The 18,986-nt window shown below is 44.2% G+C and overlaps 1 protein-coding gene across 2 annotated transcripts in view; it reads right to left on the minus strand.

The window, feature by feature from the left end:
• LOC146984216 (plexin-A1-like) overlaps positions 1-14,106 on the minus strand; it is a 269,653-nt gene extending 255,547 nt beyond the window's left edge. For both annotated transcript variants that reach the window (XM_085781169.1, XM_085781168.1), the window contains exon 1: positions 13,885-14,106. The gene's annotated coding sequence lies outside the window, so the exon portion shown is untranslated. The remainder of the gene's footprint in view (positions 1-13,884) is intronic.
• Positions 14,107-18,986: the final 4,880 nt, after the last annotated feature.

Here is an 18,986-nt window from a genome sequence, read left to right on the forward strand (position 1 = left end):
CATAGTCTTTTCGCCAGCAGGCACCACATTTCAAGTAAATAAGACATGAGCAGCCATAAATGTAAAGACATAATCAACACGCAAATGTCAACCGTCAGCTGCTGCGAAGGCGCCGCTGTCGATGTCTGATTGCAATGTTGGCTCTGATGCAACTAAAACTCATTCTTTGTTTGGAAAGAAACACAGGAGAAGAGTGAAGTTGACATAAGGCATGACTGAATTAACACGTGTGCAAGTGTCCATGGGAAGAGGTCAACCTCGGGGACAGGCTTGAATGGAAACGTGTGTTTTTGCATGTTTTTGTCTGTGTGTGTGTGTGTGAGAGAGTGTGTGTGCGCGCAAGGGTATAAAGCCCTTGCTCTGGCCCTGTAGCCTCTTTTTCCAGTCTGCAAAATGTGGAAAAAATGCGCTGTGACTCCAAGCGTGAAGCAAAGTGCCAGAAACACTGAACCAGGACAAACACATAAAAATCCATGGCTCCATTAGCCATGTTCAAGCTTAGCCTGGCATGGCCCGGTTTGGCTCACTTTGGCAGCAGGAAGGGGATTTCAGAACAACAGCTGCACATGAAGCAAAGTCAGATCCACTTGTTAGTGTTCAACAGAGACAGACATGTAGATGCGAGAGGATGACATCACTGATTTCAACCACAACCTGATTTTGTAATAAATGGCCTTTTGTCTGCATCCTGGTCTATTTTCAGGAGCGAGTGTGAACGACAGCTCCAGTTTCTGGTGGTCCCCTTCATGATGACAGAGCATCTCTTTCATTCTCCACTGCAGTGACATCTGCCGCTGTAAATTTATGGCAGTCTACACTATCCATAAGACTGTTAGTGAGTCTATGACGTCACCCAAGCATCTTATTGAAGCAATTATCAAAGATGCTGAAGCTTTGATTTTGGTGCATGTGCACTCTCACAGCTGTGACAGTTTACAGTGGAACAGTGTGAAGAGTGGATCTAATCAGGGCTGAAGGAATGTGACCTCTCACCCCTACCCATGAACCCTCTGCAGCCGCTGCAGCCGCTGCAGCAGCCTTATCTGGTCTGTCTGGCACGGTAATTATTTCCAGAACCCCAACAGGGCAGCCAAGAAAACTGGAGGGACTGGGGGTTTCGGTGGGCGGTGGGCTGTTTGAAAACAGTAGTGCTGCGAAATTCTGCATGCTGCTTGTGTTGAATCTTCTCAGCGACACAGTGATTGTGTTTTTTTAATGATTCAGAGAGAATTACAGAGAACATGAAGCATTTCCATCTATGTTGAACAACCGTCCGGCAGCTTTTAAGGCATGAACAAGCATTAAAGTGATGGTTTGGGTTATTTGACATGGGGCTGTGTGAAATGTAACCAGAGCTTACCTGATTTGTGACGTAATGTGCATAGGAATAGAAAATGTAGCTCTAAAGTAAAGGAAAGTGGTGAAATGTTTGAAATAAAGCAGACACTTTAACTGATTGTGATTTCAACATCCTGCATTTTTTAAGTGGCTATATTGTGTTTGTTTGTTTTTGTTTTTCTGATGACACTTTCCACAGCAGGATATCACTTACATTCACTTTAATTTGTTTGTCCAAACAGAGACTGTGCGGTGATCTGAGTCTGCTGCAGATAATATACTGACTACAGATGAATCCCTCACTCATAACTATCACCTTAAAGTCTTCTGGCTGAAGATGAGCAGCTGTTTCGGAAGATACAAGTTTATAAAAACACAAAGACAGATGTGAGCTAGAGCTGTAACTGGGGATCCTCATTTTGGTTTTCTTGAATGATTGATTAATGTTTCTTCATTAAGTGACAAAAAACAAACAACAAAAACATATTGACCTGTAGTCTCAATGTATGAGTTTAGCGCCTATGTCCTTTTGTTCCCAACTGTGAGACTGGAGCAATTAGAATTTTTCTTTTGGCTGCTGAGGCTCATGGGTATTGTCGTATTTAGAGCTATTTGCCAAAAAAAAAAAAAACATGATTTCTAAAAAAAAAAAAAAAGAACACTGTAGTCATAGTCAGGAAACAAAAGCTGTTACACAAACCTGTACCATCATTAAATCTGTGTTTATGGATAAACAGTGATGATATCATTAAAATAAACATTTCAAATGAGTTAAAATACTCTAAGGAGTCAATGACTTCATTCACAGCTCTAGAGCAAAAAGAGGAAATGTGATTTTAATTCTTGAAAGTATCAACTCTAACTGCGTGAGACAGAGGCTACCATCTGTCTCCTCTGTTTATTGAAATCATAACGAGGTAGCACTGCTAATTTGACAATGCTGTATTGAAGTTTAAAAAGGCAACTCATGGCAAGCTTCAAGTAAATCAAACAAATGGAAAAATATACCTCCTTTGTCACAATTTCTCAGGGAGGAGGGAAATAAATTCTTCATCTGGAATAACAATCTGAGTCGACCGTGGAGGAGGTGAACCTGCTCCAACACTGGAAACAGATATTCAGCTATTTAATTTATGATAAGAGGGAATTTATTTTATCTTACAACTACAGCTCTGAGTTCTGATGATGAACCGAGGTTTTGCGCTGTATTCCTCCACAACCCCAACAGCCACTAAGTCACTCCTAAACAGCACCATGAGCTGTCATTCCTCACTCTGTCTGTCTCGCCAGCTTTCCCTCACACGCACGTACACACACGTACACACACTCCCTGTCCTCCTCCTCATCTCTCCTTCTATTCTGTATTTCTCTCCATGCAACTTTTTTTTTCAGTTCTGAGCATCAGCATGCAGAGAAAAACCCATCAGTAATCCCCTGCTGCTCAGCGCTGGAACTGCCTGGCTGCCCCATGGTAGTTATAGGTCACACACACACACACACACAAAGTTCTGAAAAAACACATTGCTGCACCCAGAAATGCGCAGACATACACATCCACAAGCACGACAACGTGGCTCGTATAGGTCAGGGAAGTTGAACACCCCCCACACGCGCAGCAGCAGCCTAAGTGTGTGTCAGAGAGAATGGCAGTCTTTATCACGTCCCGCAGTTTAACCCCTTCTAATCCCTTCAGAGTGGCAGAGCTTTATGGTCAATTCACACTTTTTCATGCTTTTTTCACTCACTCTCTGTAGTAGCCTCGAGAGTAATCCCCACGGCAGCTGTGGCAACACATCAGACATGTGCAACGACTCACCACACACACAGTGAGGGGGAAATATGAATACAGCATACATAAGGAACACACTGCAAGTTAACTCAGTCGCGTAACGCTGCCTTATGTACTGACGTATAGAGTCAAGCAGACAAGTAGGTAACTGCCCTCACAAATCATCAGTACAGCTTGTTCGTAAGACAGAGCCAATTTATTCATCACACTGAAATATAATATATATATATATATATTGATATTGATAATTGGGTTGATTGTATTGTATTGATTTTGATTATATAAAAACTGTAGTTGCTTTGGGTTGTGATGGCAGTTTGTGATACTTTGTCACAATTGAATCAATTTATCAGAAAAAAAAGAAAATTATTAATATCTAGTTGTAAAGATAATTTGAGTTAAACTGTCATGGATGCTTTCATATGAAATATCCAGCACAGGGATCGACTGATACACACATTGTGCCATGTCACACAACCCCACACACAAAGGCACACTCAGGTGCAGCTATGGACAAACTGAGTTTATAATATTGTGCTCCAGAAGAAGAAACATGGAGTTGAATTCCCAGTGCACAGGGAAGTAAGTCAAGTACATCAGCACACAGTGGGAAAATGAAATGTTGTGTTCGACAGCCCCATAAACTGTTCAGTTTCCTCGGTTTCACAAGAGGAAAGAATTTGAAGCAGTGTGTGGAGAGGAGAGACATGAAACACACACAGAGAGAGACACACACACAAACAAACACACACAGACACGCACGCAAGCGCTCAAAAACAAACCCCACAGCTACATACAGGAACACGCTGACTCAAACACACACATAACAGTTCACACAAGCAATTTCACAAAACCACACACATAAACACTCAAACGCTCCCACCACACACACACACACACACACACACACACACACACACACACACACACACAAAGAGCTTGGAAGTGTATGTATGCAGCGAATGGCTCCATTTCTCTCATTAGGGAGAAGGAGCTGCCTGCAGCACAGCCTCCTCTAGTCAGTCTGCTGAGATCTCCAAAACCAACAGAACCAGTCAGAGCGAGAGGGGAGGAGGCAGGAATAAAAGAGTCATACACGGCACCTAAGCTGCAAAAAATAGATAAAGGGACTGAATTGAGGAGAACATGGAATCATGAGGAGTGAAAAATAAAAGAGCGGTATGAACAGTAGCTGCTGAGCATCTTCAGGGTATCTCACATTTACTGATCTGACTTCAAAGAGTGAGACGGCTCAACCTGTAAGGCCAGACTCAAAGCCAAACAAAGTTTGAGATTATGAATGAATAAAACACACTATATTAGAAGATGAGAGATGTGAACTTGAGGGCATGTAGTCTCCTGGTGCCTGTAGCAGACATTGCAACAGACAGAAGGTCGATGTTCTTTGTTGATTCTAAAATTAGAAATTCTTGACTCCTTTGCAGTTAAAATTGAGCAAAACTCTATTGAAAATAAAGTAGAAACACAACTCAACACCTATGATAACATTACATTATGATCCTACTTCTACTTCTAGAAAACCTCCTAGACTTGTAACAAAAAACAATCTAAAACAGAAAAAGGGGTAAGTCTGAAAGTATCTTTCCACACATTTTGAAAGAAGACACACTAGCACTAACAGTGACAGTGCAGAACAGTGCACTTGATAATGATGGAATATAAAGAGAAGAGGAGCTGTTTCTCTGGTCTTTTATACGAGAAAACCATGTGCAGAAGAGCCAAAAAGAAACAACCAAGATCTAGACCAGCAGTGCAGCATCTCTGTGAGCTGTATGTAGGCACAGTGGTGCTTTGAGCGAAACACCTCAGCTTGACAAAGCTGTTGTTTAAATTTTAGTAAGTATAATGTCCTTTAATATATTATATAAAACATGCAATAATTGGCTAATTAGTGGTAAACACAAGTTATGGGAATGTTATTATAGTTCTGTATAGAGTTTGTTCTAAAGCAATTAACTGGACACATTCACATTTTGACCTAATTATAATGCTCGATTAAATAAAAAATAAAAAAAGTTATCAGCAAAATGATTTCAAATCATTGTGAGGTTGAAGTGAGTGCTGTGCTAAACTTCATTAGATGCAAACCACCAAGTTGTCCCTGCAGTTACATGGTTTTTTCGCCATATAACCCCTAACAAACTATCACTTCATACTGTTTGACGGGTTACATTTAAATACAGAGAATTCTTGTTCTCTCGTTTTCAAAGCCACGTGAATTTCCTGAATGAAGGACAGAGAGAATAAGAAAGCAATGCAGACAGAGAATAAAGAGACGGCAAGAGAATAGCACACAAAATAATAGAACACAATACCTAAGCTGTGGGGAATGGAAAAAGAGAGAGAAATGGAGACGGGCACAAAAACAGAAAATAATAGACAGCCCCATTAGGCAGAGGTTATTGAGTAAATTCATCTCACTAGACAAAAGCTTCTCCTGTGCTTGTGTCACTGCTGCTTCTACCAAACTCAACATTTTCTCTCCAATTTCCGTCCATTTGCACCCCCCCACCCCCACCCCCACCCCCCCTCCCAGGTCTGTTAAAAGCTAAATTGCCCGTCTGCGTTGCCTTAAAATGGTTTCCCATGCATCACCACCCTGTAAAGGTAGCGATACGCGGGGCAATTTCCGTGGCCGAGGAGATGCTGTCGCTCCGTCACTTACCAACAGGAAACCTCAAGGTGCCTTAAATGGATTTCAACATGTTTTTGACCCTGTGGTTTGCTTTGTTGTGGGGGGGGTGTGGGGGGGTGCAAGCATTTACTACCAACGCTCCACCGTTACCGAGTCTTATCAGCTGTATACTTCTTTCAGACAGAGCGCAGGGGAATTTAAAGCTGGCAGAATCACACACAAAGACAAAAAGGCAGAAGGGAAGCGGAGCTGGATTGGCAGAACCTCACTGTAGGAGGCTTAAACTGAGCAGAGGAAGTTCCCTTTTCTCAACTCCAGCAAAGAAGTTCATCTATCACAACAAAGAAAAAAAGCCAGTTACCTTCAAGCAGCATGTGTTTACTGTACTCCTACAACTCAGAGCAAAACAAAATGTCAGTTTAAGATGTCGGAGCGGTAGCGCTGTTCTGTCTGCACCAGAGGCTAGATTCCCCAGAGCGACCCAGGTTGGTGCAAAATCAATTAAGCAATTGAATTTCAAAGCCCTCAAATGCCAAAATATGCGTGTGCTCACAGAAGCTGCTTAAGGATGCAAAAGAAAAAACACCTGCTGGGGTGTCCTTGAGCGTGTCGCTGTACCTGGACGGGGACGCTGCTCGCGATAAGAGCCAAGAGACACATTAGAGGATGCACCACATATGGTTTTCTGATCCTATTTCTCAGAACACACACAGACAAAAACCTTATGGTCACCCCCCTCTCCCACCCCGCCCCTCCCTCACACACGCCTGTTTGTGATTGACTAAGCACTCAACAAAATGAGATGAGCCACAGCGTGAGAGCAGCTTTGTGTGAAAGATGATTGGTGGGAGGGAGTGTCATTGTAACCTGCTGACTCAGCATCTCCGCGCCGTCACTCGTGTCGTTCCCACCGTTCCACAGTTTCCCCTCGCGCTGAGGCCGAGCAGCCGACCCGTCACGGTCCCTCTCGAAATCTCTCAAGCACAAGATCGATGACAACGTCTGTTTACCTTGTATTTTCCCCAGATGGCAAATTGTTTCTGTTGGCAGCACGATGAAACACTAATCATACAAATGCTGTTTTTTTGTGTGTTTGTTTCGGTCTTTTTCTTTATTGCTTTTTTTTCTTCTTCTTTTTGGTCGAAATTGAGGGATATGAATATTGACTGGACTGTTGGTGAGCTTTGTTTGGTCCCACAGTGGAAATCGAGGATAACTGAACTCCAGATTGTTATATTTTTCACAGCAGGAGAAACCAAACAGTTGGGTAAGCTGAAGCTCGGCATTGTGATGAAAGTGAAGTTACAGTGCACTCGTGACTTTTTTTAGGATGCTAATAACTCACTTTAGACTGCAATTTACCTTGCAATTTCACTGCCAGAACAGAGTGCTTCATTGAAAACTTTCCTGACATGATACTTGACAATAGAGTTTGCAGACACTACCCCTTTTTTTAAGTGCATTTGAACATTACTATCTTCTCTGGCTGGAAAGAATTGTCCTAATTTCATACAAATTATATCCTGCTACAATACATCGATGCAGACAAAACACTACAGGACACAATGGCGAGGAGACAATACCTGACAAATAATAAATGACGGGGGCTAAGAACCATCCTCTGCTTCATGTATGGTGGTTAATGTATAAGCTTAGAGTCTATTATGGACAGCTGTGGCTTTGGAGGTAGAGCATATCCACTACTTGGAAAATCTGTGGTTTGATCCCCAGCTCCCTCCGTGTGTATTTCCAAGTGACATGACTTGTAATCAGTTCATCCTTCAGTCATGGTGAATAGTGAAAGATCGGTCAAGGCAATGCTCCACAGGAAGAGCTCCTCAACGCCCAGCCACAGGTATTACAATCCTGTCAAGGTTTCAGTTCAGGGAACAGAAATCCTGCTGATTGCTGTCGATCTCCTCAGAACGGAGAAGAGTCTGAGGCGTGTTATTACAACTGTCTGTCCAGCAAAGATCAGGCTGCACAGTGACATCTCACAGAAAAACAGGAGATTATCACTGGGAAAATCTTGGTGATGGTGATCTGCAGACTGATATGAGGTTTGCCATAAAAAAAAAAAAAACAGGCGAAGAGGGGAAGGCCTGTTTGATCCACTGAGTCACTGAGTCGCCCGTGCCACTCCCCTCACCTCTCTCCCCCTTTGAATTCCTAATCACTTCTAGACAGAGCAGAGTTTGAAGAGTACAACCTCAGCCTCAGTGCCTTCGCTCCTCTCCATCGCCTCCTCTCTCTGAATCACATTGTCAGGAACACCGTCATCCTCTCTTTGCCTCACTGCTCCCAGCTCTTTCTTCTTCCCCCTTCATTTCCTTCCATTTCTCATTTTTTTTGAAACCTTGCCTCAGTTGTTTCCTCCACTTCCCCGTCTCCTCCTTTATCTCCTGCACATTTTCTCTTCCTCGACAGAGGTCAGAATAGACATGTCACCAGCTGAGATTTCAAAAGCTTCAATGAAACTTTATTGGCTTTAATTTGCTATTTAATTTTTGCAACTTGACAACCGTTTCCAGGCAGAAGTGTAACATGTCATTATCGTCCCAACTGACCTCTTCACCCAAGACTGCAATTTCTTCTGCCTATTTCTTCCACTCACTCACTCATTCCTCTACTGAGCCTTAGCAGGAAGCTGGTGTACCATATACTACCACTGTGCATCCATCGTCTCACCTTCACAGGCCTCACTTATTCCTCCTCATCCCCACTTTAGTGCCCTAAAATCCCACCAGTCATTTACCCTCTCTCTCTCTGCCTCAGACGTCAAGTGAGACACTTTTACAGCAGCGCGTCTTAACAAGCTGCAGCACTGAAGTGGTTCCCTCCTGTTCCCATCCTGACTGATCCTCACTGGTGTCAGACATGTTCACGTCTGTCTCCAAACCAAGTGACAGATCTGAAGAGTGAAATTCAAAATGCCTCATAAATAGTATAGAAAGCTCGACTTGCTGACATTGTATTTTTGACCTTTTTTTTTTTCTTTCTTCCTTTTTTTGGTGTCATTTAGTGCAACGCAGCAGACATCATCTGGCTTGTTTAAGATAAGCCTGCAGTGAAGCTGTTTTGCTACATCATAATATATGAATTCTTGAGTATTAACTTTGAAGCAGTCAAAGAGTTTCCTCTCTCTCAGACTGTAAAGGACTGTAACAGACTTTTCACCTCAGAAAGACTTAACATGGGCTGGCCTGCAGGAGAACGCAAGATGAACAAGAGAGAAAAAAAAGACCCCTCTCACAAACCCATTCAGTTTAAATATACATCTTTTTTTCTGGTTGTATGGTAAAAAATCTTCCTTGTACTTGCAAGGCCCAGTTGAGAGTTGCAAACAGAATATGACAGCTGGTATTGTTCTTCAAATACGGTGCACGGGGTATGATGCCAAGAGTCATGGTCTCACAGCACTGGTCCATCCTTCCCACTTCCCACACCCCCTCCCATCATGGCCTGAGGAGTCTTCTCAGAAGTACACACACAACACAACACAACACAGACCCGCATCTGAGAGCCATGTACGGAAAAAACAAGAATGAAGCACTTTAACTTTGACCTTGGCGCAGAACTAAATATACACAAGGAGAGAGGGAGGGAAAAGGGAGGATGTCCGAGTGCGTGTGTGTGTGTGTGTGTGTGTGTGTGTGTGTGTGTGTGTGTGTGTGTGTGTGTGTGTGTGTGTGTGTGTGTGTGAGAAATATGGGGATGTGCTGATTGGACTAATGTTGCAGAAGAACAGGAAATGCAGACAAGTTCAGTGTTCAGTTGCAGTTTCAGTTGAGATATGGGTTGTGCATGCACGCACACACACACACACACACACACACACACACACACACACTCTGATTATTCTGCTGCCTCAACTGTTCAGACAGCACAGAACATAAAGGAAGAAATTGGCCATTTGGGACAGCCAACACAGGCTGTATGTTCCGCAGCAGCCGAGGAAAGCGAGCTGCTAAAATTCTTTTAATTGCTGACAAAACAACAGCAGAATTATCCTTGCTCACACTAGGATAGGAAATAACTTCCCCGCCCACCCACATGCCACTTGTCTCACTTGACGAATCCCGAACGCCGTTGCTAACAACAATTTAGCTCCTCGCAAGTCCTATTTAGAACTTGGGAAGCGAGCGTTTGCAATCAAGGAGTGTGTTAAAAACTGGCTGGCGTCTTCGTCAGGTGGTTACCTCTGACATCTGTGCACTGTCGGATCGTCTCTTCCCCTTACAAGAGAAACTATTTCAATCTGCCTGCCCTGTTTGATCTGCTGTGGCCTTTCACTGTGGAGGCTGCATCAAAAAGATGCCGGGAACTTAAAAGCTCCATTGCCTCTCTCCATCTCTCTCTCTCTCTCTCTCTCCCTCCCTCTCTCGCCCCCCTTCTCAATCTCTCCCTCTGTCTGTTTCGTTCAGGCAGGAACCGGGAGCTGGGAGCTCTCTGTCACTGGCTGATCAGAGCAGGACGAGAAAAACAAGACAAACTGGCTCATGTCCTATAGAATCGCCTATGTTGAAGTCTATACCACAAGAGAATGAACTCTGTATATATGAGGTGAAGATGCACAGTGTAGCTTCTTCTACTGATTACACTGAAATTTCCATAATTGTCACCATAATGAGGATTCGCTTGTCGACTACACAAAATAAAGCACCGACTATGTGTTCATATATTTACAAGGAGATCCCTCTTGTCTTCCGATTATTATCACATCTGTTTCTCCTCTGTCCTTCTGCTCTGCTCCACTGTCAGACGTCCTCCCTTTCACAAGATTCCTCCCTCGTCCAATCATCTTTCTGCAGGCATTGTTGCAGTTGCTGGATGCTGCTCTTTAAAAAAAATCATTGTGACACTCTGACTTTCAGACCTGCTGCTGGGCAACCCACCACTCCCCCCCCCCCCATCACCACCATGATCCCTTATACCATTCTGGCAGATTCATCTGAGAGTTTACTGCACCGCCACAAGTGACTCCAGGGCTCCAGAGAATTTGTGTTCCATCTCTAATGTTCCCGGATGTACATTTGATGAGGATACTTTTAATTCTTGTTATTGTCTGAAATTGATCCGACCAAGACAGGAGGAGCCAGCAAGGGGAGAGACAGCAGTCTATCCATGCCTCATATTCCACCAATAGAGCGCAGTAAAAAAAAAGCAAGTGCATATTTCTCCCTGTTAAATCTTGTGTGGTTCCAGTGAATCAAATCTGTCATATTTTAATTTGAAGAAGTCGCTCTGTGATTTCATTTACATGCCGCTCTGAGCACATCAGACAAACTGTTTTCCCGAAAGCAGTCTAAACAACTTGTGCTGTACAGTATGTGGGCTTCAAACTGGGATTTTGCCACATAATGTCAGCTTCCTTGGTCATCTGCCGCTCGACAGGAGAGAGCTCGGCTCTAACGCTGCTGCGCTGATGCTTTGGCTCCCACTGGGGCTGCCCATACACCGTTTAACTGTCGACTCTGAAGGCACGATGAGCGCACACCCTTAGCTAAATGCCACCTCCATCACATCCTATACGTGTGTTATAACACATACTTCCTCTGGGTTTTTTTCTCAAAATGAAACAGTTCAAAAAGCTTCAATAATCAGCTTTCCTCTCATTCTATTTCCACCTCTCCTCCCTGGTTTATTTATTACAGACGCTTGAGGTATAGAGCTGCTTGATGCAGACGGACCACGGGGTGCATTGTCGATCGTCTGTGGCTCTCATCTCAGCTGGGGTCTGAGAGTGCAGACACAGTTCCAGCACCCCACCCACCTGACCTCCCACACTCGTACACACCCACACACAAGCACAAACACACACACACTCCCCGTGGCGCTTGATGCTTTGGCCTAAACACAATGGTTTCCCGCTGGGAAAGGTGGTGAGCCTGCTGAGTCCACTCTCATTTATAACGTGGCTCATAAAACTCAATGTCAAGGAAGCTGCACAGAGATGGGACTCGGTCAACAGCAAAGAAAGCTGCGTTCATGAACACGGAGCAGAGAGTGTTCACCCAAATAATCCCAGACCAATAAGAACTACCAGATGTCACTGGGTGATACAACATCTATTATTAATACTGGGTCCCATTCACACAGCATCAGTCCAATCATTAATAAGTGTAGCCACACCTTCAGCAGGCTTAGAAATGCGAGTATGATAAATGTCTGAACACACACACTCGTGCCACAAGGGAGGTGTCATCCTAGACTTTAAATATGACTGAACAGTGGTTACAGCACACACAGAACGTCTGTAATACATAGAAAGGTGGATACATAGAGAGCGGAAAGAAAGGATGATCTCCTCTAAGAACAAATTAATAATAAAGGACTCCAAGAATAAACTAGGTAATTAGGTTACAGGCAGCTCAGAGCACACGCCGCACCGCTGTCGTCGGAGTCGGATTCTGACTCATTTCAGGCTAAAACCTCCAAAAACACTGCATGTCTGCGGGTCTAACAGGAAGTTATATGTTCCCACAGTCATTATGTCACTTTAACCATGCGCGCAGTCACTTTGGATGTCACGCCTCAGCCCCAAAGTGGAGGTGATGTTCAGGGTTTCTGGCTTATCAATGCGTCCCAGCACAGGCACATCATGACACACACACACACACACACACACACACACACACAGTTGAGAGAGAGGGGAATAAGTCTTTCTTCCCTATACATCCCTTTGCATTCTCCATAGCTACCACATCATCTCTCTCACACACACACACACACACACCCTCACAAGTTCACCCCCAAGTGAGATAAGAAGGGAGAGAAAAGGAGATGAGGAGGTTCAGAGAAGACTCTGACTCGCTCTCCCTTTGCGCGCACACACACACAACCTAAAGAGATTTTTTTCTATGTGCTTGGCAGCCAAAGCGGTGGCTTGGCGCCCGTAGTCTCTCAAAATCAGCCCGTCTGCCTCACCTACGCATTTCAAGTCAAAAATTCATAAGGTGACACAAAACTGTCAAAGCACGTTGATTCGACTCCAAAATGATGATGCAGTGCGTGCGTGAGTGTGTGTGTGTGTGTGTGTGTGTGTGTGTGTGTGTGTGTGTGTGTGTGTGGGTGGGTGGGTGGGTAAAGGACACGCGCGCACACACGCACACACACACACACACACACACACACATCTCTAAAAAAATAAAAACAGCCTCGAGCCCTCACAGGTCAAACACACTTCAAACAGGCACGTACAAATTTGTACACAAAATACACACACTTTAGACACACGCACAGTCTGCTGTCACTTCACAAGGCCTTGCGCGCGCGCGCGCGCACACACACACACAACCATATATATGCCCACACGCACGCGCTCAGTGGACGCAAAGTGCCTCTTCAAGTTGATTGCGTGTCTTGTGCGGAGATGTACCGATGCTCAGTCCTCCTCTTCACCACACACTCGTCACATTAAACCACAACAGCTACAAACGCTAAACTCCAGTAATATTCCTAAGGGCTCGTGCGCCCGTGGAGCCCAGCAGAGGGTTTATAGCCAAATGTGAGGAGACTAGGAGTGTATTGGCATCATTATTATATTGCGACAACTGTCGACTGTCAACTCCTGCGATCTGAACTGTGCCATATAAACATTCAGGCTCGGGCATGTGGGACAAAACACCCCGTGGGGCTCACACTAACGGCCCGCTTCTACTGCCACTTTGCATCCCAAATCCGCAGCTCCTATCCACAAGTCACACAATCCTTCACCTTCACCCACAACTTGACCAACTCCACCAGGGGGGGGAGGAGGCGGCTGAGATAGTCCATCCGCAACCCTCGGCGCGCGTCTGGCTGCTTCTCCCCTCCCGGGTGCGCAACACAAGCCATGCGACGTTTCGTAGCGCACATATGAAACAAGACAAAAACCTGTTATCTCCCGCAACACCGACTGGTCCATGTGTGCCCCGGTGAAGAGTGGCGAGAGGAGGGAGACATCGGCGGAAGGTATGAAGGAAGGACAGTGAGAGGGAAGAGGAAGGGGGTCGGAAAGCAGAGGAATGTCACCAACATTTCGGATGAAGGGGAGGGGGGGGGAGCTCCAAGACGAGTAGAGAGATGATGAACAACCACAAAAAGTTTGGGCCGTACTTACTGATCGAAGCGTCCTTCGCGTGCGTCCTGTTTGGCATGTTATTAGGATGGAAGAGTTGCAGCAGGAGACATTTCTATCTATTCCCGGCGGGCTTGTCAGACTGCAACAGCAGCGGCACCAGCACCGGTTCCAAAGCTCAGCTCTGCAGTTCCGTGCGCACAGGAGAGCAGCGCTCAGCATGAATGAAAGCAGAGCTGCGGTTAGACTCCGGCGGCATCCCCCTGGTTGGGAGAGAAAGAGAGAGAGAGAGAGAGAGCAAGGAAGAGAGAAAGAGAGAGAGGTTAGCGACAGGAGTGCGCCCCCTGGCTGTATGATTGTGGTACAGCGGATTGCCGGGCGCACCGCTCCAAGACGCGCATAGGTGGCAGCATTGGACCCGGGACAGGCTGTGGTTGCCCGTGTTCCTCTGCTGCTTGTTGACTGGTTGAGACTCAGAAATGACTAGATGAAGGTAGTTTTAGAGGAATCAGATTCTGTGATATATTCTTGATAAGAGGCTGCTCCTGTTTAGCTCGATTGATTGCTCCTGTCATCACATAGTGCATGCAGAGTGGCACTGCTCCGTTTCCATGCCTCCCCTGTTGTGCGGGAGTGTGTGCGTGCCTGAGTGAGTGCGCTTACTTTCTTGTGTGTGTGTGTGTGTGTGTGTGTGTGTGTGTGTGTGTGTGTGTGTGTGTGTGTGTGTGTGTGTGTGTGTGTGTGTGTGTGTGTGTGTGTTTTAAAACTCTCACTGCTCCCTGTTAACTTGGCAAATAATTTTGGTGCTGTTTTGTGTGTTACTTCTGGCTGCTGGAGCTAAATTGCACCAGATATTCACCAAAACATCTGTAATTAAAAGTTTCCTGAATAATAAATGTACATGCTAAACGGACATAACCTTCATCCTATTGCAGCAGTAAAGAAAATGAATTGCTGACAGCACTGATAAGAGTGGGACAAACATTACCATACATGACAGCTCTGTTCTAATCAAGTGTCCCAGTGAGCCAGGACAGTGTGACAGTGAACAAGCAGGAACAACACCAGCACCCTGACACTGAAGCAGCTCTGTGGAATCAGTCCTTGGGTTATTGGCACCTGTGGCATGTCAAAAAGCAATGAATCATTCATTTGTTTCCATGGGGACGTTGATTTGTGAAGGACGATGTATTTATTATTTCCAAATGCAACTGCCAATCAGTTATAGGATTATTATGCTTTCAAAGCTGCACGAATCTATGTTTTTATACATTCATATTTTATACTATTTGACTGAAGCAAATGTGAGTTTGTTTTGGGTTTACAGCATATTTGGTGCACACCTTGAGGACACTGTGCATGACAATATAATGTAAGAAAAAATGATTTACTGTTTGCCAGCTGCAACTACTTTTGACCATTTTCCAAATAATACCGCACCTTGTTAGAATATAACAGGCCAGGATAACACTGCAGCTTGCAGAGGCTGTAAAACTCACTTTGCTGGTGCATTCAAGGGAGCACAGATATTTGCCATTTAACTGTCTGAGTATTTGTTTTTTTCCTTTTGTCACAGCTATGAGGACTCGTTCGTTATTTAGGACAGATTCAAACACATCACAGTGAGAAGCTCAAACATAACTTATACGTTTCATTAACATACTGTTGTCACTTCCTGGGATACTTGAGTTGACCAGACATCTAATACTTGACAGGTTAAACTGTCTATTGTCAATTTCAAAATGTCGGACACTATTAAAGGACAAAGACATTGTTGGCAGTGATAATAATGTGTGATAATCACATGTAAAATAATTTCCAGACAAAACTTGAACATTGAATATTAAAAAAAAAAAAAAAAAAACAGAAGATTTTTTTGGGGGAAAAAACAAAAAGAAAAAGAATTGGACTTAGTATAACCGTTGGTAAGTGGGTCTCAGTAATGTTAACTACAGTGAAGTAAAGCACACAACAGCCTTAGCTGTTTTTGCAGTGTTTTATCTGCTGTATTGTGGTGATATGAGCGTTGTCATCATGACTTTGACTGTGATCTTATAGATACAGTGAGAGGTTCAGAGAGAGGAGAGAGAAGGAAAGTCAACTTGAATAAAAGAGGATGTGTTGTTTCAAGCCCCATCACCTTTGCACAGCTGCAAGAATCTGCACAGTATTTCTTCATCGTGGGCCCCTGCTGTGACCTTTGCGGTCCCCTTGTGCATATTAAATGTTGATATTTCTGCCCATATTAGTGATGACTAGGGAGTTTTCATACAGGGAGATGAAGTGTCAGGTTCTTCCTCTCCACACTCAGGCAGAGGATGTGATTACACAGATGATACTCTGCTGCTCAGATTACCGTACATGTGCACGCGTGTGCATGTGTGAACATCCTTTCCGCTAACTCCCATTGTCTTACGAGGCCTGATGTGGCTCTGCTGGTCTCGGGGTTCATTTCTCATCCTAAATATATCATCCACATGTGCCTGGTTCTGCTTGCACAGCTGGAACCTTCATCAGTTATAATCAGCATTATATGAAATGTTTAAAGATTTGTGCCACTCGTGCCACAGATGATACCACCTCTTCAAGCTACAAAAAATAATAATAATTGTTGTGACTTATAATAATAAGGACAAGAAATAGGAGAAAAACTGAATACAGTATGTGCACATAATGACTATTTACCATTAGACTACTGACTAAAAATGTGAACTAACATTGTTGAAAATATCATGTGAAAGTGAAGTAAAAGTAGATAACATCTTTCAGTAAGTATGTAGCCTTCGAGGTATAATAGTTGCTGCACGTCTGACAAACATAGCTATCTATTCATCTGCAATACTGTACCCAGTGAACATTATGACTAGGTCCTTGCACTGTATTAGAAAGGCATCAAACAGCTGAATAAAAACACGTACAACAATGCAATGACCTCTCTTCTGGCAAATATGTGGTGCTTAAGCAGCTTAACATGCCACTGTGCTACTGCAGCTAGTCACCAACTTTGCTGACTGTTTAGTGCTGGGTAGTTAGTAGGCTATCTGGTGTTGGCTTGTCAAACCAAAGCAATGAGCTGAACAGTACTTAAAAAAACTCCCTCTGAGAGGAACTGCAGAGTTAATAGTAACAAAGATGCTCAATAACAAAAGATGCTGCATTACAAGCAGGGCTGATTGGAGGAAATGGTAGGCTTGCAAGTGCTTGCTCAGGTCAGAACATACAGTAACAAAACAATATTAGATACATTTTTAATTTACACCTGAATTTGCAGCTTGTTTGCTTGTATCTGACCAAAGCATTACAAGGTATTTTCAGTCTAACACCTCCCTCCAAAAATCGTTAAAAAATATATACCATGTATAATAATATTTGTCCTGCTATTGGGAAGTGAAGGCAGTAAAGCAGCAAAAGCAGAACTGAGAGTTAGAGAAGATAGATCTGTTGTTTCTGAGAGAGACTGTTCAAAGGATCTGTGGCTTCTGATACATGGATGCTACATTTATTTTTGCGACTGGGGTGAAACATTGGGTCATAATCTGCAATTTCATCAATTTGTCCCATTGGATCGAGTGATCAGACCTGCTGCTGGTCTCCTAAAAAGCCAGGGAGTTGGAGAAGCCACCATGTGGCACAGGAACACAAAATGATTGTACATGCACCTTATCCTTTCTCAACCTGATAGTAATTCTCTGTGTGTTACCAGCTGCTCCTTTACATTGATTATTACTGCAGCTATCCATCTTTTTCCGAACGTCAAAAACGTATACTGGTTTTGCTCTTCCGGTGGAATTTTATGTTTACGTTTCCATGGTTTCGGTAGTTGCGGTTAATGCATGGATTTTTTTTTTTTTCAATGAAAATCTGTAAAACGCATGGATCATCACACCAGCTTTTAACAATGGATATTGATGCCCTGAGGAAGGTTTCTAACTGAAACGTTGGCATAAAAAATAAAAATTATTTGCAAGTGAGGTAAAAGTGTGCGGGAGTTTCTTCTCCAACAATGGATATCACACAAATTGACATCCGTGTTAAAAGCCAGCACTACTAGATCCATGCGTTTACTATGACAACGACTGAAACCATGGAAACGTATATACAATTCCACCGGAAGTGCAAAACCAGCTTCCGGTGTTGACCATAGCTGACGTTCGGAATAAGGTGGATAAGGTCTGGTTTTCCCATGCCATGTCTCCCTAGTGTCAGTAGTGAGAGTGTGTGAGTGTGTGAGTGTGTGAGTGTGTGAGTGTGTGAGTGTGTGAGAGTGAGTGTGTGTGTGTGTGTGTGTGTGTGTGTGTGTGTGTGTGTGTGTGTGTGTGTGTGTGTGTGTGTGTGTGTGTGTGTGTGTGTGTGTGTGTGTGTGCAGTATGGAGTGTGGGAGGGAGGGTTTTTTTTACTTGTAATTGTTTTTTCTGTTTCTATTTTTCTAGAATCTGTAGGATTTTCCTAGAAAAAACAAAAAAATAAAAGAAATCCTGCTTAATCATCACCTATGGGCTCTACTCGTGTGGTGGTGACCTAGTCTGCAGAGCTCCTGTCCTCTGGCTGTATTTTTGATGTTTTAGTGTAGTCAGGATGTTTCTGGGTCTGTTTTCCCTAGCCAATCACAGAGCGCAGGTGCAGTTGGGCGTGTGGCGCTGTGGCCTTGCATAAAAGGCGACTGGATGCCGTCAAGCTGGGATAAATGGTGGATACACACTACTGGCGAAGACAAGGAAATGCAATCTGAGTGAGGTGCTGGGTCGTCGGGCCCATACCCGGCCATCGCAGGCAAAGGGAGCCTTGAGGGCTATGCTGCGACTATAGGAGCTGTGGCTGCTGTGGTGAAAACCTAAAGGCGCAGGCCCGGATGGAGCCGCCGCAGGTGGCAATGACTTGATAGTGGAGGCTTGAGGCTCCCTTTGCTGGCAATGTCCAGGTATGGGCCCGACGCTCCAGCGCCTCACCCAGACTGTATTTCCTTTTCTTCGCTGGTAAGTAGGCCTATTTATCCACCATTTCTCCAGGGTTGATGGTGTTAAGTCCCTTTCTTGATGGTACAGCAAATATTCAAACGAGAACTTTGAAGGCCAAAGTGAAGAAGGGTTCATGTGAACAGCAGATGAACATGGGTCAGTCCTGACAATTGCTGTCAGGGGCAGGGG

Source organism: Trachurus japonicus, chromosome 7 (genome assembly GCF_045865225.1).
Source record: "Trachurus japonicus isolate A0001 chromosome 7, Traja_1.0".
Classification (NCBI taxonomy): Eukaryota; Metazoa; Chordata; class Actinopteri; order Carangiformes; family Carangidae; genus Trachurus; species Trachurus japonicus.